This window comes from Hylobates moloch, unplaced genomic scaffold (assembly GCF_009828535.3).
Source record: "Hylobates moloch isolate HMO894 unplaced genomic scaffold, HMol_V3 SCAFFOLD_2, whole genome shotgun sequence".
NCBI lineage: Eukaryota > Metazoa > Chordata > Mammalia > Primates > Hylobatidae > Hylobates > Hylobates moloch.
The window spans coordinates 1809533-1836287 of NW_026652277.1; the positions used below are offsets into that span (position 1 = coordinate 1809533).

Below are 26755 nucleotides of genomic sequence, written 5' to 3' on the forward strand. Positions count from 1 at the left end.
CGATGATTTTATGTGTATATATGGTAATGTATATAGTGAAAAGATCACCATCATCAATGTAGTTAATAACACAACTATCACCTCACCCGGTTACCTTTTTGTTTTGTTTTGCCTTGCCTTGTGGTTAAGACATTTAAGTGAATTTCAAGTACATAATTCAAAGTTGTTAGCTACAGTCACCATGCTGTATGTTAGATTCGCAGAACTTACTCATCTCAGAAGTGAAAGCTTGTGCTTATCCACCAACAACTCCCCATTCTCCACCCCTGCTCTCTGCTTCTAGGAGTTCTTTCGTAGATCCACATATAGGAGGGTATTTGTCCTTCTGTGCCTGGCTTATTTCCCTTAACATAATGTGCCTAGATTAATCCACATTGTAACAAATAAATACAATTTATTTAGCTCTGAATATCATAAAATATCCTAAATACAATTTTAGTTTTGGCAATACCTTAACAATATTTCTAACTCTGTTATTGTTTATAATATTGGGTAGAAACTGAGAACAATTTTAAATGTTCTTAGTTTTATGTGTCTTTTAGTGTTACATAACTCCAATTATTTCTGAAAAGGAGAAGAGCTGAGAATGCAAAGTCCAAATTTACATTTGTAAGTATATGCTTGTGATATATTAAAAATAAAGTGCTTCCTATCCATTTTTAAGCCCTAGCCCAAATGTCACTTCCTTCAAAATGTTTTCTATGTTTTTCACCAAAATTTGCCTTTCTCCACCTAGAACCATACTTCTGATAATATAGTTGTCAGCATATAGTTTGGCATTTATTTATTCTCGACTTGTGTGGACTTATGTTGTTTGAAATTTTTTTGACTGCTGAACACATTTTGATCTTTTTCCCTAATCATATTTCTTGATAAGTTCCACTGACCGTCTCCCATGCTGCGTGGTGCTGACCGGCAGTCTTAGTGCATCCCAGCTACTCATTGTGTGTTTGGAGTCCACACGCAGGCACCACGACCAGCCTCTAGAGTTATCCAGCCGTTCTTCTATCTCACATAACTTTAAAAAAAAATTTCCTTGCATGTTTTACTTCCAATATCATGAAATCCCTGCTGTGGGTCTCCATCTATAGGCATATAGGACTCTTCTTCTATGACGACTGGGGTTGGGGTCTATGTGTATATTACATAAATAAGGGCAAGAGACTGCCTGGATGCAGTCAGAAAATGGGAGTGAATAAATAACTGGGTAAGAAGCAGTCGAGTGGGCTCTATCCACAACTTTCTCCCTACAGCATCTTCCCATACAAGTATGTGCTTATTCTTTCAATTTTTTTTATTTCCTCTATATAGAGACCTCAGATATTGTCACAAATCTCAGTGTAATTTTGTGTTGCATGTTTTTGAAATTTTTGGAAAAAAATAAGAATGGTTCCACTATTTGGAAAGAAATCTGTCAGGAAAAGTAGGCTATAAAAAACTCAAAAGGCACACTGAGATTATATACGTTATGTATACATTAGGTGTATGTTTTTATTTGAGTTCTTTACTTGTCAATTTTAAGAAAACTGCAAGTGAAGCAGTCAAAAGTTAAATGATATGGAAATTCACTTAAGATGATTTCCTTGTTTTAAGCACTTGCATCTCTTTCTGGATGGGCATGAGAAAGAGGGTGTGGAAATTAGCTTTTGGATGGCATGGGATTGAACAAGATCAGCTTAGTGAGCAAAGCGCTGAAAAGCAAACTTGCATCTGCCAGAACATTCCCGTTAATGGATGTAGCCTTTTCTAATCCTTTATCCTGGATGTGCAATAATGCAATGCCCACCAAGAAATTAAAGCTTTAAAATGACAGCTATGAATTGTATTGATGGATAGTAAAGAAGATGATAAAAATGCATTTCTAAAAATTATTTTGCAAAGTCTCTCCATCAGGTTCTATGGAAGACAATTTGCGAGGGGTAATTACAGTTGGGTGAACGCCCTGGTCCTGTGCTTTGGGACAAGCAAAGCATTGAACTAATTAAAGAGACACACCGTGGGAGCTGGCAATACTGAGGGAAACGTCAAGGTTCAAATTTTAAGACCAAATGAATATATTCAAATTCTTAGACTCATCATTGTGGAACTCAGTGTCGATGCAGTTTTCAAAATTAAAGTTGCATAAAGTTGTCATGTTTAAGGAGATAACAAAATAATTTGATCAGTCACTGTAAATGCAACACAATTAAGACGAAAAGTAAGACAGTGTGTGAAAGCTGTTACCTAGCTCATATTCTCACACTTTCCCCAATTTGTTACTGCCTGAAGGAAGATTAATGTTAGGGATGATGACATTTTAGTGATTTGTCTTCAGACTGATGATTCACATGTACATTGAACACTTTCATCAAAATTCATAAACTTGGCAACATTAGTATCATTTTTAATACAGCGAATAAAATGTGACCTACCCTAATTATATAAAAAAATTATGACTCTGATAGATACCCTGCAAAATCAACCTTATTAAATGCCACTGGTTGCTAATTGCCTTTTTACGACAATGACCTATTAGCTCTTCTTAATTCAGCAGCTTGACATTGTTGTTTAATAAAATTATACATGAAGATAGTGATTTTTAAAATTGTGCTTTGGTTGTCAAAGTGCATTTTCCTCTACTCCCAGTCCCACAAGACACATGATTGAATAAACTTTCCATTTGATCATCATGTCGTTGCTCCACTGCTAAAATAAATTTACTATAGTTGGGAACCACAGTCTTCCCGTTCATCTATCAGAGACCAGCGCAGTGATAGAAGAAGCATTAAGTTATCACTTTAAGGTATAAAAAAATCTATATAGACTGAACAACCAAGTTGATTATGCTGAGACAGGAATTTAATAAAATTGTTCTTCTCACCTTTACATAGACATGCATGAAACATATGTATGAGTATAATAAAATCCATGCATGTATACAAAAGACTCATCTACCTTATGAAAACAAAGGTGGTTAAGTATTCAGAAGTAAGTACAACAACTGGTCAGTTAGTGAATATTTTATTTTCATGTTCAATCAGAGGGCACCATAAAATAAGATATATTTATATGTATAGTTCTGAACTGCAAATTACAAATTGCAGCAAGATTATGTAATTGACTGGTTGTATATACCTTTTTGTCTCTTGGAATTTAAATTCTTTCTCTAACATCTCCATGCAAATAACCACTTTCTCCTTAAAAGGCTGATGCCGGCTGGTGAGAAACCAGGCTGAATTGGGGTGAGTCCTTTGCGTAAATTCCTCATTGGCTTCTAGGCCATCTGCCCTCTCCCTTGCCACACTCCCCGTGCCCTGCTCTGAGGTTTGAAATGCCCTTACTCTCTGGGTGCAGGCCAACCTTCCTGACGCCCACCATATTTCTCAATGAATGCATAGGAGCGATCACATACATGCCTTCTTTTCATTGTATTTATTTTCCAAAGGGCATTGTTCTTTCAGTCAGATTTTAAAAATCGCTGGAGGGCTGAGACTTCCGTATGTGTTTTTATTTCTAGCACTTGCCAAAGTGGCTGGTGCCTCCATGGGAATTAAGATATTTCATCTCCTAAAAACACTACTAAATAGGCTTGCAATGACAAACAAAATCTCTGCTTTTTCGAGGAGTCTGAATTGACTTCCTGCAGAGGGAAATCCCCACACCCTGTTTCAAATAACGTTGGTTCCTCTGGGGAGAGCTGTGGGTCTGTCTCTTCTCACCGCCTGCCTCTGCTTCTGGCCACTTCTCCCAAGCTGGTGCAGGGACGGTGGCCGCTTCTCTCAAAGTGACACCTGCCTTATGGGCGGAGCATGGGCCAGGTGAAGCGGCTTCCAGTTTTCTAATTTGGATTTCTGTGTGCAACCTCCATCGTCCAGGCCCACCAGGGTGCAGGGGACCTGAGTTCCGATGTTTCTGGCTTATCTTCCCTGGAGGAGAGCTTCTGCCCTCTGAGAGGGCCCCGGGGGGACAAGGCAGCCCCAAACTCTTAAGGAACTTGTCCCCTGCATCACGGAGCTGTGGGGGATGAGGAAGGCTGGAGACCTGCCCTCCCACGGAGGCACCAGGCCCTTGTTTAGGCTCTGCAGGGGGGAGTTCTGTCCTGTCGACTCTGTGCGCAGTCCCAAGGAGAGGCTCACCTCACTGAGCTGAGGGCTGAAGGGAAGAGTGAAGCACAGACTCTCGTCGCTGTTGCAAACTTCAGCCAATCTCATGAATAGATGTTTCTTTATTAGCCATACACTCGGATAATTTCTGGACACTTAAGGATTTTTAAGGCCAGGTGCAGTGGCTCACTCCTGTAATCTTCGCACTTTGGGAGGCCGAGGCAGGTGGATCACCTAAGGTCAAAAGTTCAAGAGCAGCCTGGGCAACATGGTGAAACCCCGTCTCTACTAAAAATACAAAAATTAGCTGGGCGCAGTGGTGCGTGCCTGTAATTCTAGCTTCTTGGGAGGCTGAGGCAGGAGAATTGCTTGAGGAGGAGGTTGCAGTGAGCTGAGATTGTGCCATTGCACTCCAGCCTGGGTGACAGAGCAAGACTCTGTCTCAGAAAAAAATAAATAAAATAAATAAATAAATAAATAGATAAATAAATAAATAATTTTTACGAGTGTGGTTGTTTATCTGGGGCTTGGTTCCGTGGAACTCCATATACTGCCTTGCGGGAATGCATGCCCACCAGTCCGAGTTGGAAGCAGCATCTGCTTTGTCTTCTATTTACTGATGGGGCTCCTCTAAAATTCCCCTGATATATATTTTTTCTTAACTCAGAAATGCTTTGGCTTGTTTCAGTTTGAAATCCAAAGACTCACATTTGTATTGCTTTGTTTCAGTCATTAGAGTGTCTGTCCCAAGGTGGTCATGTTCATATTTATAAAAACTTGAAGCAATCTTCATTAGTTTCCAGGATACAAATATTGTTTAATTGAAAAGGAAGTTAAAGAGAATTGTAAGGAAACAGTAGAAATATAAATGAGCAAGGATTATGTTAACAATTTTCTATTTAAATCTAGTTGCTATTAAGTCAATATTAGTAATGGAGATTGCGTATTTATGTGTAACAAATGTTGTCATTTTTAATGTAAGGCTATTTAATATAAAAAATAAAATGCTGAATTTTATAAATCTTCTATAAGTTCAAATTTGCTGAGTTAAGAATCAACTACTTTAGCTTGTAGCCTTATCTGTGTATAACGAATTTATATGTATCTGGACATTAAATTTACTGAGACAGGCTGGGTGCGGTGGCTCATGCTTGTAATCCCAGCACTTTGGGAGGCCGAGGCGGGTGGATCACGAGGTCAGGAGATCGAGACCATGGTGAAACCCCGTCTCTACTAAAAATACAAAAAATTAGCCGGGTGTGGTGGCGGGCGCCTGTAGTCCCAGCTACTCAGAGAGGCTGAGGCAGGAGAATGGCGTCAACCCAGGAGGCGGAGCTTGCAGTGAGCCGAGATCGCGCCACTGCACTCCAGCCTGGGAGACAGAGCAAGACTCCGTCTCAAAAAAAAAAAAAAAAAAATTAAAAAAAAAAATTACTGAGACATTAAATTTATTGAGACATTTCCTTGTCTTGATCTTTGATCCTCTTTGTGCATTACAGAGAGGTTCATACACAATAGCTTTGCGGGGATTTAATTTTTTGTATAAAAAGCTCTTTAGGAAAAAAAAAGTAAGTTTCTTACCAACATTTGTGTCGAGTCAAGATTAACTAGAATATATTTAATTAGCATCTACCGCCAACATTTACTTAGAGCCACGATAATATTCTCTAGGGAATAAAGAGATGCGCACTTTTAGGTGGTACAAAATATTCCGTTTTAGAAAAGGATCCTCCCTGTGAAGATGCACTCTCTCTCCACCCCACCGTGGCTAAAACCTCTCAGTGCGATTTCTGGGCCAGAGCCCCACATTCTGGAAATTTCCCGGCCTGCATGCACTTCCTGGCCTCTTTCTTTGTCCTTGTCAGGGGCCTAATCTATTTTAGATGTCTAGCCAATCTTATAATTAAGCTGACCTCTTGTGTTACCAGAATGCTATATTTTACTGCTTTTTTTCTTTTCTACCAGGTGAGACTTTGTATTTTAATTTGCTATTCCAATCTCAAACTAGAGACCAACTCGATCATGAGGACATTAAGAACAACCTTAGAAGCAGAATATTTTTAAAGAATTGCCTGGAATATTACAAAGAGTTATATAATTATATTATGAAGCCTTACACTCCTTCCAAGCCCGTGTTTTCAGCTAACACACAATAATTGAGCCTTTATTAAGTTCAAAGCATTGCAAATAAAATGAATAAATAAAAGAAAGAATAAATCTCTAACAAAATGTGCTCATGGGCTTTCAGAGTCTAGTAAAGTCAATCCTGTATAAATCTATGGAAGAAACTGTGTTGCATAACAGATGCTTATGTTTGATTGATTTAAATTAAATACTTGTACAACTGATGTTTGTTTAAGGCTATTTCTAAAAAAGAAGAAACGTTAATCAATTTAACTAGAATCTGAGTATCTTGCTCATCTTTAAATGCCATTCTCCTAGTACAGTTGATAAAAATAATGAGTTTAATTCATGTTTGAAACATGAATAAATGACTAAGCCAATTGTGATAAGCAAAAACACTTGTATTGAAATCAGAACAGCTGTATGTGATTTGGCTATATACGGTTTTGTGTATATGTATACACACAAATGTTAAAAGTTAAATTTTATCACTGCAGTCTCATTAGAAGGCTTTTTCTTCAAATGGTATAACTCAGTTCACATATCTTGCTTATTTCTAGATATACTAAAAGAGGTATTAGGAATGGGTGCAGTGGCTCATGCCTGTAATCCCAGCACTTTGGGAGGCCCAGCCTGGAGGATCACTTGAGCCCAGGAGTGCCGGATTAGCCTGGGAAATATAGGTAGACCCTATCTCTACAAAAATTTTCAAAATCAGCTGGGGATGGTGCTTACCTGAGGTCCCAGCCACGCAGAAGGATGAGGTGGGAGGATCGCTTGAGCCCAGGAGGCCGAGGCTACAGTGAGCCACGATTGCACCACTGCACTCCAGCATAGGTGACAGGGCAAGAAATTGTCTCAAGAAATAAATGGGGGAGGGGTTATTTCTAATGCCCAAAAGAGAAGATTTAACGTGTGTCAGAACATATTTTGAATAACAATTTGTTATTTGGAAGAAAATGTTTCATTTTCTTTCATTTTTCAAGAGGTTTCATTACTAAAGAAACCTCTCACTTGGATTAACCGCTGAAGCAGCTTGCTAAACTCGGTCATGGATATCCATTCAGGAGAGAATGTAAGAGTGTCTAACTTTATATCCTCATTTCCTTTTGACTCCACTTAAATTATACTACATGAATTATAAAGGAAATGGCATGGTAAACTCACTGCAGCCCTGCAAACTGTGATGGGACCATCAGCATATAGAATTTTTCAACAGATTTCTGAATTGAAGAAAGTTAACGTGCCCGCCTTGAATAGCACAGCAGAGTAAGCTACAGGTAAATATAGGCCTAGAGGGCATGCACATGGGAGCTGACCTCCAGCAGAACAAAGACACAGAGGCGCTGAGCTCTGAAACTGTCAGAGCAGAATGAGATGCGGAGTGAAAATAGAAGGGTTATTTAAACGTATATCAATATGACTTTCTGTCTACATCCCTGTTCCAAATTCATAAATAATGTGGCTACCCGCAAAGCATTCACAGCCATCATTCCCACCACAGCAACACAGTGGAGGCGCGTTTACTAAAATATGCACAGAAGTATCCAGAACAAATCACAGAAGAAAGCTAACAGGAGTCGTTGACCTCTTAGAACTATGCTGCAAGCTGGAGTGTGGTGTCACCTCCTCCAAATGGTCTGCTCCCAAATGACTTACCCGCATGCACACACTCATCACAAACCCTCCTGTTATAAGACATAAATGCAAGATCAAGTAGAAACGGACATGCAAGGAAAATCTTTAACATTGAATTTAAAATTCCAATTAAACAGAAAACTATTTCTAAATGAAACAGAGGAAGAAAACCTTAGAATTAGAAGAATTAGACTTAAATTAGAAGAATTAAACTTAGAATTTAGAAGAATTCAAGAAGATGTTTTATCCATAAAAGAAGAACTGGATTTTATGGATAAGAAATAATTAGAAAATGTAAAGATTTCTTTAGAAGACAATTGTGTTTGCTGAAATTGAAAAAAAAAAGCTTGGAAAATAAGGCTATAGAAGTCTCACAAAATATGAAACTAAATTACAAGGTTCACAGTATGTGCGGAAAACATTAAGAGGGAGGAACCCAAGTGAGGGGTCCAACATCTGACTAACAGGATTTCAAGAAAGAGAACATAGAGAAAGTGAAGGAGAAAAAATTATCAAATAAATTGCAGAAGGGATCTCTTAGTGACAAAAGGCATGTGTGTTCTAAGAGGAAGCCTTACTAAGTGTTAAAGAGCATGTTTTAAAAATACACCCATCTATCCAACACTGTGAGCTTGTAGAACTACAATGATAAAGCAAAGATCATGGAAATCCTCATTTCTTATTAATTTCTTCACTGGAAATGAAGATCACGCTCACTGGTATTCCACGTGTACAAGTTAAGTTGGATGATTATATGAAATGAAACAATTTCATCAAAGTGTTTTCAGGAAATGCTTTTGATACTTTTATATCCTCATCTAAAACATGAAGAGCAGAGTCTACCAAGGCACGCTAGACTGGGAAACACTCAAGCATTGGTGGCTTGATCCTCCCATGCAGATATTCTGGAAGCCTTGTTTGAGGTCATTCTCCTGGGAAGCGGCACTAAGCCCAGGCCAAGCGAAAGGGAACCTGGGATGGAAAGAGAACAGGCTCCCACATGGAGGAGTGATCTGGGCACATCGCAGGCTGACAGCTGTGGGCACAGACCCAACACTTTCCATTAGAGCAAAGGGAGGAGGGCCCAGGAAGGAGAGCTCTGTGTAGGGAGAGTTCTCGAGGCTAGACAGTGTGATGAAATGTTGGAAGAAATCAGTCATATGACGAAAGCAGAGAATTCAAGGACATTCTTAAAAATCATGTCAATGTGAACGCCAAGAAGCATTTAAGGAAGTTGTCGAAGAAAATAAATTTCCTCCTAGGAAACTGTTGAATCATTATCTTAGTCTGTAGCAACACTTACACATAATGCTATGAAGCCCTGTATTTTCAACTGGAATCAATGGGCAGATAAAACAGGAGAGAGTGATGGTTAAGAGTGTAATGGAAATGTTACTAAACCGAACACTGAAAAATATAGTCAACAGAGAGAGATGAGGTGAACGCAGGTGGGAGCACATTCACATCCTTATTGTACAAAGTGCAGAACCTAAATATGGACTCCAAATTTGATGAAAAATAAAAAGTACTTTAACTATAGATCCTTAAAAATCACCCAGTTAATCGACAGGTGTTGAATTGCACCGAGAAGGTGGACGGGTAGAGAGGTGGTGGGGAGTGTGAACAAACAGAACCACCACCTGTAATGCTAAACATAATCATAAAGTAGCCACTAGTTTCTCCTCTTTACTGCCATATATGGAGGCAACTTCCAGAACAGCTTAAAACAGAAAGGTGCATAAATGTTAAACATTTTGAAACTGGTGTTTTGGGATCTACTGGGGATGGGGAGATTCGGGGCTGTGGAGTAAACAAAAGTCTGTTTAATCAGTAATCCCATAACAATTTGATTTGGCAACTGTCTATTATTTCCAAAATAATTCAATTTACAAGTTAAACAAACACGGTAGTGGAGGTGTGATTTTTAATTTGTAGATAAGAACACTGAATCTTATAATGCAAGGTAGCTTTGCCCCACATCTGGCTAGTGGAGAAGAAAGGGCTGGACAGCCTGTCTTGGTCTCATGATCTTTGCCCCAAAATACAATAAAGGAGGTTGTGAGGTGGAAGTTTCCAGGAAGGCTGGTGATTCTCTCAGACTCTTATCTTCTGGGAAAACAACGTTCAACCCAAGCCGACATTGATATTGTGCCGAGGTTGGGCTAAAGAGGGTGAGGAGAGCCCCACACGACTTCCTTTACACGTGGAGTGGGGATGGTTCCCAGTGAGAAAGAACTATGCCATTCGCTGCTCGCTTAGAACCGAGAGTTATTATTTTTTCCTTTCCTGTTAGAATGAAGGAACAATGGGCTCTGGATAAGAGTCTGCTACTCATTTTAAATACCTAATAAAAGTCCTGCGTATGCACTTGAAGTGCCATCCCTGCGGGGAGGAAAGGAGAAGCCCAGGAAATATTTGAACGCAGGTTTGAGGTTATTTGAATGACTAACGAAACTACTAAGAACATTTATTCCTAATGAAACTGAAGATATGATTAGAGTTTCTTTTTGAGCAAGCACAGCGTCTCCTGGCAACCACTGATTTTATTTGAAAAGAAGTGCCTTTACCATGTCATAAGGCATTTACCTGACTCTGGGACTCAATTGTTAAAATATTGAAGTATTGTGACTTATTGTAATCAAGTCTGCATGCAATTTTCTCTATAAAATAATTGTAAGCTTCCACCGTATTGAAGTGGAAAGCTTCCACTGTATTGTTTTCTAATAAAAAACCCATGTTAAAGAGCGGAAATTTTCATTAAATTCTAAAAGAATTGTTTGTTTGATTACCATCTAACATGTAGAAAATTTTGCAAGAATTTAAATCTGAGAGATGTCATAATTAATCACTATTTCTTATTCTAACAGACAGTATAATACACATAAAATTAGTACTGATGGGGAAAATAATTCAGTAATATGTGGTTTATATGTAATTTTTTTTTCTGAATATCTTTGGAAAATGTACAATTTTCAGAAGAGGGCAAAGGCCATAAATGTGCAAACTGTGAGGTCCTGTGTCACCTCCTTTTGTCCTGTGTCACTTACTTCAAACTTCTGATTGTACAGTTTCTAATCATAAATTTTTATACATAAAACTGAAGATTGGTGATAAGATGATGAAGTATAAATAAATTGCTTTATATTATTTAAAGTATAATAGACATTCTTTCAGTACAAAAATATATTTTTAAAAAAATCAGGCCAGGTGTGGTGGCTCAAGCCTGTAATCCCAGTACTTTGGGCGGCCAAGGCAGGTGGATCTCTTGAGGTCAAGAGTTTGAGACCAGCCTGGCCAACATGGTGAAATCCCCTCGCTACTAAAAATACAAAAATTAGCCAAGTGTGGTGGTGGGTGCCTGTAATCCCAACTACTTGGGAGGCTGAGGCAGGAGAATCTCTTGAACCCCCGGAGGCAGAGGTTCCAGTGAGCCAAGACCGTGCCACTGCACTCCAGCCTGGGTGGAAAAGCAAGACTCCATCTCAAATAATAATAAAATAACATCAGTGTTTAAAGTGAAGAGGAGAAAGATTGAGATATCTGTTCATTATATGTAGATAAATGTTTTATCATCTCTACTCCTTTTGTCAATATAAAAGCTACACATTTTTAATAAACATACAATGATCACAGAAATGGTTGAAGGTGTCTGTACCCGCTTTCCACCTTAGCAACAGTTAATCACTGCTGTCATTTGCTGCATAACTTTCCAGATGAGGTTTCTGCGTTACAGTAAAATGTTTTATATTTCCAGTAGATGTGCCTTTTTGTGACTATAGCTTTCCCACTTACCAGCATATTGTATATTTGGCATCTTTTCAACTGTTCTTTAAAGACACATCGCCATCAGAGAGGCTTAAACTGCTTTCCACAAGATCTGTTTTTAGACTTAAAAAGTTCTTAAGATTAGTCTAAACAGTATTACTATAGTGTTCAACATGTAAATATACTATTTAAATGTGGCTCTAGTCTTGGGGATTATAGGAAAACAGAACATGAATGATATATTAAGAAAAAGGTAACAGGAGATGGCAAGTAGTAATGAGAAAAAAGACAGACTTCGAAGACTGCCATAGTTAATGTTCCCGCTATGTTAGTCTCTATGTATTTCAAGAGAAAAAAAAGCTAACTACTTCTTTTATTAAAATATCCAGTCTGTTAGCAACCATGTGATGTACAGTATATGAAATACCAATATCCATTCAAGGAAATTTATTTATTTATTTATTTATTTATTTATTTATTTATTTATTTATTTATTTTTGAGACAGGGTCTTGCTCTGTCGCCCAGGCTGGGGTGCAGTGATGCAATCTTGGTTCACTGCAACCACTTCCTCCTAGGTTCAGGTGACTCTGTGCCTCAGCTTCCCAAGTAGCTGGGATTAGAGGCATGTGCCACCACGCCCAGCTAATTCTTGTATTTTTGGTGCAGATGGGGTTTCACCCTGCCGGTCAGGCTGGTATTGAACTCCTGGCTTCAAGTGATCAGTCTGCCTCGGCCTCCCAAAGGGGTGGGATTACAGGTGTGAGACACTGTACCTGGCCTCATTTCAGTAATTTTAACAGTGCAATTGTCTTCCCTCATTGCCCCTTGATCCCCGAAAGCCTGGTGGGTAGAATGGCTATCTGGAGAGAGGGAGGGAGGAGGAGACAGAGAGAGAGAAAGAGGAGAGAGAGAGGAGAGAGAGAGAGATGGGGGCATAAAGAAGGAGAGAAGGAGGGAGGGAGGGGGCGGAGAGAAAGGGAGGAGGAGTAGAAGAGAGAGGGAGAGAAAGGAGAGGAAGAGGGAGGGAGAGAGCAAGAGAGGGTAGAGAGAGGAGGAGGGAGGGAAGGAGAGAGACAGGGAGAGAGAGAAGGAGAGAGGGAGAGTGGGGGAAAGAGGGGGAGGGAGGAAGAAGGAGAATAGAAGTAAAAATTAACCAGGGAAATGAAATCAGATTTGTTTTTAAAGAAGGGAAGAATAGCAACATTTTTAAAGTGGATGGAATTAAACCTGGAGAATGAAACTGAATAATAATAGAAGAGTTGGTGGGGTAGGGGAACCAGAGGCCCGCTGGGTAACGCCCTCTAGAAGGCTAAGGGCTTTTCCGTAGAAGCAGGGCCAGCCCCTCCCTGCTGCCTGGGAAGGTGGAACTCCGGGTGCTGGGAAGGCTGAGGCCTGGAAGTGCTGCTGGTCTGGGCGGTGTCTCATCTGACTGCTTGAAATGGAAGCAGAAACACGGCCGCTAAGCGGGAAGATGGGCTGGGGCTGTAGTGAGTGCGGAGAGGGGGTATTGGGTGAAATAATGGGCTAGGGATGGGGGCCCTGAGTGCACCCGGGACTTCTGGCGACTGCACAGACCCACCCAGGGCTCGGGGGGGTCTCACTGATGCAATAAATGGCTGTGCATTCCCCCCATTTTTAATTACAGAGAAAGGAAGTGTTACTTTGCAGCAGACTTGCATCTCTTCAAAACCTCTTCTATTACAGGCAGCAAAATGCCCCGCCAGGCAGACAGAAGTCAAATCCCCTGCAGTGATGCACATGAAGCTCTGGGTATCAGTAGTTCACATTTAATAACATGCGCGTCATAAAACTCATAACCTAAATTCAAAAGCCTTTCAAAAACACTCAGTAAGGTGGAATACAAGTGCAATACTAATTATAAACTGTGGGGAGTTATGTAGGGAGATTAACGCACCTCAGCAAATATGTCTTCCTGAGACCCAGTGCGGGCTGGAGCTCTAGTCCATGGATTGTCCGAGGCCTCTTTATTGCCGCTCCGAGGCGTGCGTGGTCGGGGGTTTACGTATTCATTAAGCAGCCAGCTCAGAGCCGCACTTCAACAGGTCATGAGCGCCCACGGAGATGAATCAGCTGCTGGCACCAACCACCACCACAGCCATATGCAGCGGATTTTATTTTATTTTATGTATTTCTCCAGACCACCCACTAAATTTTATTTCATTTTCCGGGCTGCGTCCCTATGCTTAGTTCAGAAACAAGACACGATATTGCACTACTCCTGTTTTCACACTTAAAACATAGTATAGGGACAGGTACGGTGGCTCACGCCTATAATTCCAGCACTTTGGATGGCCGAGGTGGGTGGATCACCTGAGGTCAGAAGTTCAAGACCAGCCTGATCAACACGGTGAAACCCTGTCTTTACTAAAAATACAAAAATTAGCTGGGCTTGTTGGCGCGTGCCTGTGATCCCAGCTACTCCAGAGGCTGAGGCAGGAGAATCGCTTGAACCCAGGAGGTGGAGGTTGCAGTGAGCCAAGATTGCGCCATTGTGCTCTATCCAGCCTGGGCAACAAGAGTGAAACTTCATCTCAAAAAAAATAAAAAATAAAAAAAGAAAGAAAGTATAAGAACATTGATTTCTGATCTCTCTTCATTTGGGATTATATGTTTAGGAGCCAATGACTTTAAAATGGGATGGGCCTGAAAGAAGGAGATAATAGAATTAACCTAGTGGATTTATTCAAGTCTGCAATATTGGATGAGAATGCAAATGTATGCAGCTGAAAAATGCATCTTCTTTTTTTCCAGATTAAAGCATCTTTCACTGTGTGAGTGCTGGGTATTCTTGTGATCTTTCACCGTGTAAGTGCTGTGTGTTCTTGTGAGTGGGAAACTTTCCCTGCACTTATCTCCAGGCAACGTTTAATATTATAGCTCTTGCATTTTCATCCACTGAGGCAGGTGTGTGCTGCTTATGTCTCTGCAGATTTAATTTGCATTTTTTGAAGGATAGTGTGTTTGAGTACTTTTATATACACTTATTGGCCACTTGAAAACAGTCTCTTGTGCAGTACTCTTTATGAATTTCCCCTACATTATAATGGGTTATTTATCTTTGTATTGCTTTGTAAAAATACTTTGTCTATTTTGAATGCTATTCATTGTTGATTCTAACTGTTGAAAAATCTTCTAGGCTATGGCTTGACATTTGACTTTCTTAACAGTGTCTTTTGATAAATGGAAATGCTTAATGCCTTGGCTTCTGTAAATTGTACCTACCCTGATGTCATGAACATATTTTATTTTGTTAACTTTATTAACTTCCACAGGTAGATGTAAAGACCACCTGTTACTTATTTTTCTGTTACATTTTGTGTCAGAGGTGAAGAGACTCTTTTCTTTCTGTACAGCACCACGTGTCCGTCATTTACTACTAAAATAGTGCTGCACAGGGAGCCACACTGAAGCCCAGTGACTTGAGAGAATGAGAGCTTACCCAGCGTGCCAGGCGGAGGGTCAGAGGTTGAGGCTTGATGGGCCTCAGGCGCTCCAGCACCTGCTTGTGGGTCAGCTGAAATACGGCCAAAGAGACTAGACTGTGCCACTTCGGTCTCATTTTCTTCTCTGCATCTATTGATCTAAAGATGTGACTATGTCATTTTATTTCTAGTTTGTTAATTGAAATGCAACGAATACATTTTTTAGCTTGAATCATCATTGCATCGCTACAGTAATTCTAAGCTGGATTTGATGCATTGGTCTTAATTTTTACATTTCTTTCTTTATTTTTGAGACAGGGTCCCACTCTGTTGCCCAGGCTGGAGTGCGGTGGTGCAATCATGGTTCAGTGCAGCCTCGACCTCTTGGGTTCAAGTGATCCTCCCACCTCAGCCTCCCATGTAGCTGGGACTACAAGCATGCACTACCACCATTTCCAATTTTTTTTTCTTTTTTGTAGAGATGGCCCAGGCTGCTCTCAAACTCCACAGCTCAAGTGATCTGCCTACCTTAGCCTCTTAAAGTGCTGGGATTACAGGCATGAACCACTGTGCCTGGCCAATTTTGGCATTTCTGAATTAGATTTGTGTGACAGCTAATTTTATATGTCAACTGGGCTGAGCTATGGTGTCCAGCCATTTGGTCAAACAACAGTCTAGACGTGGCCTTGAAGACATTTTGTGATATGATTGACACTTGCATCCATGGCCTTCAAGCAAAGCAGATTATTCTTCACAATGTGGCCTCCTCCAAATGGCTGCAGTTCTTGAGTGCAGACTGAGCTCTCCTGAGAAGGAAGGACTTTGTCTCCCTAGACCTCTCTTCGTGTGTGTGTGCGTGTGTGTGTGCGTGCATGTGTGTGTGCATGTGTGTGTGCATGTGTGCATGTGTGTGCATGTGTGTGTGCACGTGCATGTGCACGCGTGTGTGTGCGCATGTGTGTGCATGTGTGCATGTGCGTGTGTGTGCGCATGTGTGTGCATGTGTGTGTGCATGTGTGTGTGTGTGTGTGCATGCGTGTGTACGTTCTGGGGCCCAGAACGATCAGAAAGCCTCTGTAGCAAATCCAGCTTCATGCAAGCTGCTGTGATGCTTAGGCCACGTGATCCAGCAGACCCAATGGAGCCTGAAGTGTCTGTGGCAGAGAGGACGCTGCATGGGGCCTTTGCTGAATTGTAGTGAAGGCCTTTAGGATTTTGGAGCAAGGCCTTGCCATCATCCCAGATGACTACTCTCCTGTTGAGAGAAAGCTCAGCGTTGGCCTGTTACTGGGTTTTAATAGAGGCTGGCCGCCTGACCATGGACTACCCAGTTGCTGTGTGACCTGAGCTGCCCAGCATAAGCCAGGGGCACTGACCCACCAAGCTACAACGCGGGGTGTGCACAGCCACCCTCCATCCTCAAACTGAAGCAGCAGAGCATGACCAGTGCTGAGCAGGTCCTGGAGACACAAGTGAGTCACGCGAGGCAGTGGCCGAAGTGCCCATGGCCCCCACTGTGGCCGCACTGCCTTCTTTCCCCAAGCCTGCACCTGTGGCCTCATCGGGAGTTCCCTAGGATCCGTTGACAGAGGGAGAGAAGACCTGGGCCTGAGTTACAGATGGTTCTGCATGGCATGCAGGCAGCACACAGGAGTGGATGCTGGCAGCACCAAGCCCCTGTGAGGTGTCCCCAAAGGACAGTGGACAAGGGGAATCCCCCGGGGCAGAACTCCAACAGTGCCTATGGATGTGCTTTTTTATTCTTTTTGTTTTTTCATTTGTGTGTGTGTGTGTGTGTGTGTGCGCGCGCGTGTGTGTGGAGAGAGAGAGAGATGATAATTACAGTCTTTTATTTAGAATATATTGCCTTTAATATTTTATTTCCTAGCCATGTCAAATATTTGTGTTGTAAGCAAACAGTATCTGAATTTGCCCCATAAATGCGTATTTATTTATTCAAATATTAATACAGGTAAAATAATCTTTGTGTATCTATTAGGATAACTTGAACTCGTCAGGGTGGTAATGACACAATAGGGGTGCAGCCATTAGAACAGATATGTGTAAAGAAGAAACACAGAAGCAAGGATTCTAATTTCCCAAGACCCATGTACCCTTTTCTAAAACTTATTTTATTTTTGTACATATATATACTTTTAGCAGAGATGGGGTTTCACCATGTTGTCTAGGCTGGTCTCAAATTCTTGGACTTAAGTGATCCATCCACTTTAGTCTCCCAAAGTGCTGGAATTATAAAGCATGGGCCACTAAGTCTGCCCCGTACTCATTTTTTAAATGAATAGTCTTTGCTTTGAGGAGCCCCTCCTGTGTTCATGGGACCCACCTCCATGTGTAATCATGGGATAGGCTGGATTCGCTGACATTAAGAAGGTGGTTATTCAAAACACACAGCAACGATAAGCAACAAAATTTGGACCCTGAAAAATCAAGATGCACCTGATAAATTTATTTGAGTACTTTTATATATGTTTGATAAAGCACCTGATAAAATTATTCCATTTGGCAGGGAGTGGTGGGTCACACCTATAATCCCAGCACTTTGGGAGGCTGAGGTGGGTGGATCTCTTGAGCCCAGGAGTCCAAGACTAGCCTGGGCAACATAGCAAGACCCCATCTCTACAAAAAATACAAAAATTAGCCAGGCGTGGTGGCACACACCTGTGGTCCCAGCTACTCAGGAGGCTGAGGTGGGAGGATCGCCTGAGCATGGGGAGGGTGAGGCTGCAGTGAGCCAAGACAACACCACTGCACTCTAGCCTGGGCAACAGAGTGAGCCCCTGTCTCAAAAAATAATAATAGAAAATAATAACTGCATTTGTCTATGACTACAGATTGTACATACTACACAAATAAGTGATGAAAAGAGAGGTTAAATCTGTTGCAGGATCATGAGGGTACACATGATACGGGCAGAAACCCCTGGATAGAAGGAGGAGAAGCAGAGTTGGGCACCCTCACATTCTGCATTTGAGCTCTTCTATTAATAGCCTGAGATTATTATGGCTTTGCAAAAAATTTAAATCATTTGAATCCATTATTGATCCTTGTGTCTGTGAACAAGCTCCTCATATAGCTAACAATCTTCTTTTTTTAATTGGTGGTTTGAGAGTCATACAATTTAATGACCAACATAGGATTGATAAATTGATTAAATGCCTAAAAACAAAACTAAACTCGAACAATCTTCTGCATTTTGACCCAATGTCTACAGTGAGTACAATGTGATACTTAAGAGGATAACTTGATCGCATTCCATTATAATCATTACTGCCTAATTTATTCAATGCAGATTCCATAGAAACACACATGTGAAATGGCGATTTAATAAAATCACCTGAATTCCTAAAAATTTTTAAATCTGTTTGAAATATGAATTCTATAATTAGTTTTATTTCTTACTGTTTTGTTTAACATGTCACATAAACATATTTGTATACTATTTATACTCATTGAGTTTTGGAAGAATAAAAATGAAAAATAATAAAACTGTCCAATATGTTTATTTGTTAAATATGTTTACTTGACAGTTTTATTATTTTTCATTTTTATTCTTCCAAAACTCAGTGAGTACACATAGTACAGGGAAAATTTGAAATAGAAAAACTCAGTTGAATATCTACAATTTTAAATTATTCTTTGGGTAATAATTTTGTTCATTTTTATTCAAGAAAATACAAGTCCTTGTTTGTGGGGCTCAGCATCATGCTACGTTACACTGTTGGCACCGTCTTCTCATGTATGACAATCGAGGCCCAAGCAGGAAACAGTTGTTTATAAAATTGGGTAACTGAAAAATGAAATTAACGAAGGGAGTGGTGCCAAGTTCTGTGGGCAGATAGCAGGAAATGTCCATGCGATCCGGAGCCCAGTGGCAGCAAATATCAATTCCGTGGAGAATGCTGTCATTTTCTGTGAGTGAGGGCTGCTTCCAGGAAAACCGCAGACAGGAACAGCTTCATTTTTTATAAACTTCATACTAATATTTTGCTTTGAGAGTCATTCCTTAGAAAGTAAATTGGACAAAGAACCCAAATAATTTTGTTAGAATGTTGAATCCATTCAGGCATTTCCCAAAGAACCTGGAGAAAACTGGCTTCATAATGGATTGAGTTCGAAGTTACATCACTAGATCATTTTAAAGCCAATCCTAAGGCCGTTGTATTGTCGGTTTTGGAACCCTAAGCTTACTTATAAGTTCAGAAAATTGCAAGTCATATTCCAGTCTTCTGGAATTCAGGTATATTTTTGCTTTCTGCATTCAGGTATATTTTTATTAGTACATTTAAGACAAAAATCTAATGTTTCGTCTTAAAGCAATACAAATGAGGACTGACCTGAAAGTATGCATTTGAATCTTGAGTCCCTTTCTGTTTCTCTCCCGGTTTATTTTTTCCTGTGGTGTCTGCTTTACAACACAGGGTGCACAGCACACTCAGGGCCCCATCGTAACACCCACTCCTGTGAGCTTCTCTTCCCCCTCCACGGGAAGGGTTCAGGCACAGACCTTCAAAGTAATCATTTCCTCGAAAATATTCGTGTCAGCCCCACCGCCCACTTGATGAAAGCCGTCATAGCAGTGAGTAACATCGGGGCAAAACATTGCGTCCTCCGGAAGGCCAAGCACCTGCCAGGTGCTAGCACACATCATAAAAGGGCCGATGGCGACATAAATAAATGCCTCTCAGTGGCAGAGCCGAAAAACCTGAAATGCACTTCTGAAGTGAAATGGCCACTTCTGCAAAGAGCGGAAAGGTAGCTGGTAAATGCAGTAGGAATACAGGCGCAAAGCGTGGTGAGAGACTCGCCCAGCGCTTTCCTCGATTTCTCCCAGGGCTTCCACGTCACCGGCTTCTCCCTGCTCTCCTCCCCAACCCGAAAGTAACATCTTTCATGCAGAGAAAATGAGGGGAGGCAAATTGAGATTGATAAGTGAATGACGATCCTTAGGACCATGACTTTAGGCCTAAAAATAAGGAAGACCAAGATTTTCTTCCCGTCCCGTCCTAACATCTTGGTGTACGGGATCCTTGACTTTCCTGCTTGTGGATGGATAGCATTTGGTTCCTTCTGGCCAGCAGTGAACACTTTCTCTGTAGCATTAATGATCAATTGACAGAAGGGTTCCACAGAGGATGTGTCCTTTAGATCACAGAGATCGGAGAGCACAAGAGAGGAGGCAAGATGTCTCCCACAACAAGAAGACACCCATGGCAGATCCTTAAGGTTGGTTGTATCCGCATAAAGTTAAACCTTCGGACCTAGGCGCCCCACGCAGGCCCAGGCCCACATGGTGACTGCTGCCTCAGCCTCCAGAGCTTCCCAGGCTCCAAAGAATTCAGTCAAGGGTCCCATTAGCAGTGCATGGAGGCAGCTTATGCTATTTATGGTCAACACCAGCTTACGTTTGCTCTGTACCTGTGCCTGTGGCAAAATAGGATGTAGGAAAACTTTTGGTTTGATTTAATCAGAGTTGATGAGCAACTAACCAAAGCATAGTTAAGATCATCCCAACATCATCCACTCAGACCCCCGCCAGAGGCCCATCGTGTTGATTTTCCGAGTTCTCCCTGGGACATGGGCTCTGGGGAGCAGGAGGCCTCATGGGAAAATTTCCGTTTTTAGGTGAGCCTTCTGAATAGTAGGAGATGAGCAGATTCAAAGTCACAAAGATGTTAATCTCCAAATACCATAAGTTTATTATACCACTGACGAGGAATCCGTTTCTCTTGTGACTAATGTTGATGGCTTTTGCTGAAGTAATTCAAGTTGATCTTTAGAGTCTAGTGTAATCCATTATTTTTTAATGGAAAAGGGTCTCATTAAATATTTATTCACTGCCTTGTGCAGCAGTGAGTCTCAGAGGCACTGACGACTCCTGCCTGCTGACCAATGGCTTTTCCACATGTGTCATTAACATGGCCGTTATGTCACCAAAAATAACGCATGGTCAAGCTAGTGCCTCAGGGAAAGCTGGGGACACTCAGTATCATTGAATTCCCCCAAGTTTAACGAAGGCAGAGATTAATATCATGCACAGAAAAGTGGAAAGAAATTCAAAACAAGTTGGACAGGGACAGTTCCGGCTTCAGTCAATGTTCTAGAACTTGGTTCTACTGTTTCTAGGACTTATTTTGTTCTAGCTTAAAGATGACATCAAATATTAGTCAACCAATATTTGGGATATAAACAGAGTGTCTCAAGCTTCACCAGCTAATGGGTGTGAACATGTTGTTTTATGTTTTCAATTATGTTAATATTTCAAATATTACTTTTCCTGAGTTTCTTTCTATTTGATTAAAGTCCAGTCATTTTCTGGGATTATATTCAGAATTGACTCCCACGAATACCCTTGCTGGATGGGCCTGGCTGCCTCCCCACTGTAGCCGCCGTTCTCAGGGAAAACATGAAGTCCATCAACTCATATTTTCTGAGTCCTCACACTGGTCCCTAATGTTCCCGCCACATCATCATCATCAAGTCCAAGATTTACCTTTATTTATCTCTTCACTGTGACAATCGGGAAGCCACTTTTTAAGTCAGGTGGGAGTGGGTGGCTCTGTCTTCTATTTATATTCATTCCAAGAGAAACCCAGACCTAAGCCCTAAAGAGTTAAAAGATGAAAACAAAGCAAGCGTATACATACACAACTCACTTTGCACTTAAGATTGTCGAGGCAAAGAAGGAGGACTGGCCCATGCTGTCACTTATCTATTACACACAGAATCTCCCATTCCCCTGGAGTCTCCAGGGCATGATGTTGCATCACAACCAGTTGAGACACCTAATCCCTTTAGAATTTTCTGCAAGCAATCCTTTACTGCAAGCTACACTTGGGAGGGCTCCGTTCCTGACCATCAGGGGTGCATTTATTGCTCTGAACATCAATGATGGCCCAAATCCCAATTCTATCTTTATTTATTTTTTTTTGGTGGGAATCAGATAGTAATGTGACTAAATATGTGGGAGAGAGCTTGGGTGAGGCTTTGGGGTCCTCATCCAAACCCCAAGTCAGGTGCAGGAAACAGTGAGCCTTAACACATGGAGAATCAGCATCTGATAGGCCCCACATGACTTCTGTGGTACCACGCTGAGCTTTTATTTTTCTTGCTGTTTTTAAGGTACAACACCTACTTTTTTGTAGTTTATAGTTTAAGAAAAGTATTTCATTGCATGTGACTGTTGTCTAAGACTTTGAATCAGTATTATTAAAAAAGTGACTTAGTACCAGTGAAAGGTAACTTAATTGTCTTGGGAAGCTGAGAAAAGAACAGAGGTGAAATAAATATGCAAAATATGCCCTCTTTGGGGTGCACAAGGAAACCTAAGAATGCCATGACATACTTTCTATATAAAGGTTTCAAAGTAGTTCAAACACAGACAAGTGGTGTGAGAACTGAGTAGTCAATAGCGGGGTGCTCTCCTGTGGGACTCCGGAACAAGCTGGTAACCCAGGGTCCTCCCTAAGCAGTGGGTCCCATTGCTGGGCTCATCTTGGCACTCACACAGGGGCAACAGCTTGTTAGCATTAAGCCTAGCAGAAAATATCCCAGAAAAATGTTGTTGTCAATATGTTTGGTATATTAGGTTGGGTAGCAATGTCAAATAATTGCATTGCATGAATTATATCAAGTAATTAGAGGACATTAAATAAAACTACATAATGTAGGTCAACTCTGATGGGAATTAGGTGATTTTTTTCCTTCCCTTTATGAGTAGTTGCTGTATCAGTTCGTGCTAGCCTGACTTGGTGTAAAGTTCTGTCTCTAATCTCCAACTTGCTGATCCAAACTAAAACTTGCGAAGTCTGCAGAGCCAACTCTGCTGACATCATACCTCCTGGGAGAGATGAGGGGAAAATTGTTTTCATTGTGTCTTCCTTAACAGATATGTAAGGCAAAGACAATTAAAACACCTCCCAGGAGGAGCCAAAGGATGTTGTTCATGAAATCGTTCTCAAGATGACCTCTCAGCCATAGGTGAAACCCAGCATGCACACCCCACGAACTGTAATACCAACAGGAAGTGATGACCTCTCAGCCACAGGTGAAACCCAGCATGCACACCCCATGAACTCTAATACCAACAAGAAGTGATGACCTCTCAGCCACAGGTGAAACCCAGCATGTACATTCCATGAACTCTAATACCAACAGGAAGTGATGACCTCTCAGCCACAGGTGAAACCCAGCACGTACATTCCATGAACTCTAATACCAACAGGAAGTGATGACCTCTCAGCCACAGGTGAAACCCAGTATGCACACCCCACGAACTGTAATACCAACACAAAGTGATGACCTCTCAGCCACAGGTGAAACCCAGCATGTACATTCCATGAACTCTAATACCAACAGGAAGTGATGACCTCTCAGCCACAGGTGAAACCCAGCATGTACATTCCATGAACTCTAATACCAACACGAAGTGATGACCTCTCAGCCACAGGTGAAACCCAGCATGCACACCCCACGAACTGTAATACCAACACGAAGTGATGACCTCTCAGCCACAGGTGAAACCCAGCATGCACACCCCACGAACTGTAATACCAACAGGAAGTGATGACCTCTCAGCCACAGGTGAAATCCAATATGCACACCCCACGAACTGTAATACCAACAGGAAGTGATGACCTCTCAGCCACAGGTGAAACCCAGTATGCACACCCCACGAACTCTAATACCAACAGGAAGTGATGACCTCTCAGCCACAGGTGAAATCCAGCATGCACACCCCACGAACTGTAATACCAACAGGAAGTGATGACCTCTCAGCCACAGGTGAAACCCAGCATGTACATTCCATGAACTCTAATACCAAGAGGAAGTGATGACCTCTCAGCCACAGGCGAAACCCAGCATGCACACCCCATGAACTCTAATACCAACAAGAAGTGATGACCTCTCAGCCACAGGTGAAATTCAGCATGTACATTCCACGAACACTAATACCAACAGGAAGTGATGACCTCCCAGCCATAGGTGAAGCCCAGCATGTACATTCCACGAACACTAATACCAACACGAAGTGATGACCTCTCAGCCACAGGTGAAACCCAGCATGCACACCCCATGAACTCTAATACCAACAGGAAGTATGTTCTGAGTTCCCTTCTTCCATGGTTGTTTAAGCACAGACTCATATACCAATAAATCATTTCCTTAAAGTCTGTTTCTGAAGTGATTTATTATTGTGATTCTACTCCATAACTTCATTAAAACTATGCAAAATATTCCTTGTTAGATTTAGGTCACATGTATCCCAATTATACGAAAACATTCTCACTAAAATTTCTGGTATCCATTTTTCTAGTTAAATAGCCTTCATTTCACCAAATTACTCCAATGTTGACTGTATGTAGCAATTACGTTTGTGTTGTATATTCAAACATATCTATTACCTCATGGTAGCAATTACCCATTTCTTTTTAGAGCTCGTAGTTCTTTGTTCTTCACCCATTTCAAGATTATTCCTCCTTCTTCACTTCAAGTAGTTAATTCACTTTTCTTAGAAACCAGTGAGTACTGAAGATGCTGTTTTTCATGCTTACGACCATTCCACATCTACTTGGAGCTCTATTTGTAAAGTTTAATTAATTCTTTAATCCTGCTGCTGCTTTTGTTTCACGAGCTAGTATCTTAAACGGTTTTTAAATGGGTGTAAATGTACTCTGCTTTGCTGACATGCTTAAGTACCTCTTCTCGGCTGCTCTATGTGCTACTGACAAATTGAAGACATTATTAGACGAGAAAAAGTAAATAATCATACTTTTCCTGAGAAATCCAAACACATTTTAACATAGCTCTAAAATGTTCATACATTTTGTGTGGAGAGAGTATAGGAAAAATGATATACATAATTTATGGGTAAAATATTTGTGTGACGAGATGGTAAGGCATGTTTTCAAAAGGCAGAATTTTTTTCTTCAGTCCAGGTTTTTGTTGTTGTTGTCTTAGGTAAACCTCACACCGTTTTCCCATTACATGTGAAGATAACCTAGTGGTTTCCCGAGGAATGGGGCTGGGGCTTCTGCGGCTGTAGTCAGGACATAGAAGGTGGAGATTTCAGGCATGTGACGCGTGAACCCAGCCAGAGTCAACCTGTGTCTGTGCCCTCTCCGCAAGAGTCCCTACAGCCACCATCCAAACTACAGCTTCCAGTGGCTGCATGGCCAACCCTGCAGACATCATATCTCTAGGGAAGAGACCAGGGGAACGTTAGGGGATCCTTTAAACAAGGGCTTAACTCAACTTCTGTGGGTTTTAGCCGTATAATTTACTCTTTTTCTCCCTTTGCTCCCTGCAAGTCCCCGCTTTTATTCAGAAGTCCCCTCCCCAAGCAGCTTGCAAAACTCTCTCTTCATCTCAGTCACCACAGAACAACGTGATTCTGTTTGTTTGTTTGTTTATTTATTTATTTATTTATTTATTTTATTTTTGTGTGTGTGTGACAGAGTCTCACTCTGTCTCCCAGGCTGGAGTGCAGTGGTATGATCTTGGCTCACCACAACCTCTGCCTCCCAGGTTCAGGTGATTTTCCTGCCTCAGCCTCCCAAGTAGGTGGGACTACAGGCATGTGTCATCACGCCTGGCTAATTTTTGTATTTTTAGTAGAGATGGGGTTTCACCATGCTGGCCAGGCTGGTCTCCAACTCCTGACCTCGTGATCTGCCTGCCTCTGCCTCCCAAAGTGTTGGGATTACAGGTGTAAGCCACCGTGCCTGGCCCGTGATTCCATTCTTATGCCTGACGCCTTCTGTCTCAGGAGCACTCCCACATCCGGTGCTCCTTGCCTTGACAGAAAGAAACAACCCATTCCTAGATTCTGCTCACCTTGGCTGATAAAGAATGAGTGAAGTCATCTGAACAAGAGGAACTTAAGATGTTAGTTACATATTTTTGAAGTCAATGAATTCCTTAAATAAGAACAGCTCTTCCCCAGTTGTAGAAGGCAGTAGGTTGGATTCTCTGAGTTTTTTTAAACATTTCATTTTACGCAGTGCTCCTTCACTGGCGTGAAGTCTGTCAGAAATAACAGAGATGATGATAGATTTCTGTTGACATATGTTGATTGGATTGTTGTGTGTAAAAAGCTGGAAGGAAATGCACCATCTAAATATTTTTAGTTAAAAGCATTCGTGTTTTTTGCAGTGTTGTTGTGGTAAAAACAGCAGGCAAATGTAAAAATAAAATGGTGATAATTTGACAAAACCTTATACTTTGCAGCGTTTCTAAAGTATTATTCTGGTAGAAATAGAGTTGAAATAATAAAGTCCCATGCTGGAAATGTGCTAAGGTTGAGTTTATAATAGTTGACACCCACCCATAAGGAAAGAAATTCAGGTTCAATAACCCAGAAGTGTTCATTCCATAAGCCGGAGGAGTCTTGGCTGAAGCTCTGTTGTTCGACCAGGTTGAAGGATGCAGACAGCTCTGGATGTTTGGAATGGGTCAAGAGTTTGGAAGGCCAGCAGGAAGTCTCATATGACTGGTGTAATCCAACACAATCAGAGTAGGAGGCGGAATGGAGTGCTCACACCCTCCAGCAAATATTCTTTGTTAGAGATCGGGTAGTAGCAGATGGACCGGGTAGTAGCAGATGGACATGAGACCTGTGCTATATCCAATAGGCAATGCTGCCTAGAACCTGTGGATGGTTGAGAAACATGTGGTGTGGCCAT

The 26755-nt window shown here is 41.3% G+C and overlaps 1 long non-coding RNA gene across 1 annotated transcript in view; it reads left to right on the plus strand.

Annotated features, from left to right (window-relative positions):
* LOC131381463 (uncharacterized) overlaps positions 1–24244 on the plus strand; it is a 136295-nt gene extending 112051 nt beyond the window's left edge. The window contains exon 3 of the long non-coding RNA XR_009210212.1: positions 22960–24244. This is a non-coding gene — a long non-coding RNA (uncharacterized LOC131381463). The remainder of the gene's footprint in view (positions 1–22959) is intronic.
* The last annotated feature ends 2511 nt before the right edge of the window (positions 24245–26755 follow it).